Source organism: Myotis davidii, unplaced genomic scaffold, assembly GCF_000327345.1.
Source record: "Myotis davidii unplaced genomic scaffold, ASM32734v1 scaffold72, whole genome shotgun sequence".
Lineage (NCBI taxonomy): Eukaryota > Metazoa > Chordata > Mammalia > Chiroptera > Vespertilionidae > Myotis > Myotis davidii.
Genome location: NW_006284618.1, coordinates 4,665,396 through 4,668,492, shown reverse-complemented (window position 1 = coordinate 4,668,492; position 3,097 = coordinate 4,665,396).

Genomic DNA, 3,097 nt, shown 5'->3' with positions numbered 1-3,097 from the left:
GGGGAGGGTATGGGGGGGCACCAGGGCGTTGTTGTCCGTGGCTGGTACCCACCAGGCCCATCTTTGAACTTGTTCAGGCTCCACGTGCACCATTTGCTCCGATTTTGGCTGCCCCCCGGCAAGGCCTTGTTTCAACAGGTCTGGAGTGGCCTTGGCGCTGGCCTTTTGCCGGGAGGATCCAGGTGCATCGTGGGAAAAGCATCCCTTCGCTCCCGTGGACCAGCCTCCACACGCTCACGGGCCAGGATGCTCTCCGCTCTCCGGGAAGAGGGGCTGGCTCCCTTCTCTCCGTAGCCGGAGGTCCAGTGGCCCCATTTGTCAAAACAGGCACTTGTCCCTAATCTGCAAATTAACTAAACAGTCGTAACTGCTAATTCTACAGTATCAGGCCTGGCATACATAAGGCTTGAGTAATAATCAGCTTTTTAAATTAAGTCGGTGACAACCACTATTAGCTGCTGTGATTTAATAATCCCAATAAATGCGCGCATTTGAAAAAGGGGCTCTTTGTAATTTTTCCCCCCCAGCATTTGCAACTGAATCTGTTAATGAAAAGAGAACACAACAGTTTTATGTTACAAATGATGCCATAATAGGTAAATAAAAGGACTCCTCCAGACGCTATTAATGACGGAGAGGCCTCACGTCGGAATTGGAGAGACGGCGAGGCAGAGCGGGATCGGAAATCAAGGTTCTATTTCTGTTTGTTATGATGGATTAAGGCCAGAAAGAGAACCGGATTCCTTTTGTATATTAAGCATTTTGGGGCAATAAGAAACAGGCCCCATTAACAAATATGTAAAGTAAAAATACCTCCCTGAAGATTTAGACTTTGGCAAATTTAGAACAAATGAGATGCAATTTTCTCCTTCACACGCTCGCCTGGCTTTGCCTAATGTTATTATAATGTATTGGCTCAAACAGCAGTCCCGCGTCCCCGGTAACTGGGGCACCCCCCTCCCTGGTGAAGGTGGGGGTGGCAAAGGCGGGTGGGGGCTGGCAGGGATGAGCTCCCTTTGCCCACCACCCCCAGGACTCCCCCCCACCCCCCACCAGGAAGTCACCCTCCCAGCAGCCGAGGTTCCCCTAGTCCAGGGGGTGGGAGTGGGGTTCAGGGAGGGGAGATGTCTGCACTGGGGTGGCTTCATCAGGGACTGGCCCAGACCCTCACCTGGAGGACCCGCGCCCTCCGTCTTCCTCTCTCTCCCCTCTGCTGACGGCATTATTTTTTTTTTTCCTTTTTCTGGTGGTCAATTGAAATTTTATGGGTACGTTATTTAAAGAGACTATAGAAGAACGAAAGGAGGGAAGGATGATGGAAATGCCGCCTGCCTTGTGCAATAATTACTCTTGGTAGCAATTTGAACTAATCTGCATTAAAAACACCCATTTAAGCAATCTGCTGAAAAGGGCGACTTCTTGCGCTGCTCCGTGAGACCCAGGACCCCTCTTCCCTCCAAATGGAGATCTCGGTGGAGTGATGGGAGTGGAAGGGCCGGGCCGGCTCGTTTTAAACCACCTGCGTGCTGTTAGGATACAGTGTTTCGGGCACAATGGCCTCATTTCTCGCAAAACGGCCCTTTTTACCTGGAGCAACTTTAAAAGCCAGGAGATGGGGCCAAAGGTCAGAGCCCGGGCTCCAGGCTCAGTTCTTTTCCTGGCAGAGCCCTGGACAAAAGCTCTGATCTCCGTGACTCTGGGTGGTTTCCATCAGGGCAAGGAAGTTACCAACAAAGCGTTTTATGTCTTCGCACTCTGAGGCCTTCGAAACGGACGTGCATGTGTGACACGTGTGGCTGTTGGTACCGACCAGACCTGGGTAGCGCCTCTGGGCTGTGACTGCTTGGGTACTGCCTGCAGCCCAGCACTGGGCTCCCCTCCGCCCAGCCCGGCCGGCTCGCGGGCCCACTCGGTTCTGTGGGTGAGTCCGGTGACAGCGAGCGGGTGTGGGCAGTTCCCCTCTCCGGCTCTCTCCGCTGCCCCGGAGGTTCCCCTGCATTTTTATTTCCAAAAGGGAGATGGCGGTCCCGGCCTTGGTGCGCAGACCCTGGCCGTGTGCACCCCCAGCTTCTCCCCCTTCAGTTCCTTCTTGTCTCCATTTGTTCTGTTACTTGGAAACATTCTGCTCTCAGACTCAGAGGGAAAGACTCGGAATTCAAAGCAGGGTCCTGTGAGCCCGAGGCCTGGTGGGCGGTGGGTGGGGAGGAGTCCCCAGGTGTCCCATTTCACAGATGGGGAAACTGAGGCCCAGGGGCAGTGTGCATCCATTCCAGCCAGGGGAGAGATGGGGCATTTTCCAGGTTTCCTTTATTTGTGTCAATCCCTGCAGTGACCGTGTTTTCTGTGCCCGTAATTCCCACACTCAGAATAAGGGACCGAGTTTCTGGAATTAAAGGTTACAGCTGAAGCAGCTGAAAGCCAAGTGCGACTGTGGGTCCTTTAAAACAAAGACAACAACCCGTTGTCCTCTTTCCTGTGTCTCCTCTCTGCCTCTCCAGCTCTTTCTTTCCAAGAATCGTTCTGTTTGAGTTCACTGGCACCCACAGTTCACCCTGCCGACCTTCCCAGCGCGGGTTCAGGGGTTCCGGCCCCGGGCAGGCTGCTGGGGGTGGGAATGCGGCTTGTGCGTGGGTTGGGTAGAGTGGGTGGGGTGTGTGGGGTGTGGGAGCAACAGGGCTGTCACTGTGCCCTCGCCTCTGGCCAGAGGACCTTCTGGCTGTGGTGGGTCCTGCAGAGGCCTGGACGGCTGGGTCAGGGGACAGCGGGGAGAGGAAGAGGCTGCTCTTGCCAGAGGTGGCCGGTGCCCGCATCGCCCCTCTCAGGCACAAGATGGCACTGTTTAGCTTTGCAAGAGCTGGTGCTGGGCCTGCAAATGCCATTCCACCTTCCTAGCTGCCTGTGCTGGGCTCCCGGGGAGGCAGGAAGAGGGGAGAGACGGAGGCCTCCTGGACGTTTCCTGGCGCCCACAGCGTGGGGCCCACTGTCCCCCAGGCGGCCCGGGCTCCCGAAGCCCAGGAGTGGCTGTGCTCAAACCCAGGACTGCCCGTGTGGTCCTCCCAGGGCCCTGCGGCGGGGGCCTCGGCTTTGTTTCCCCAAT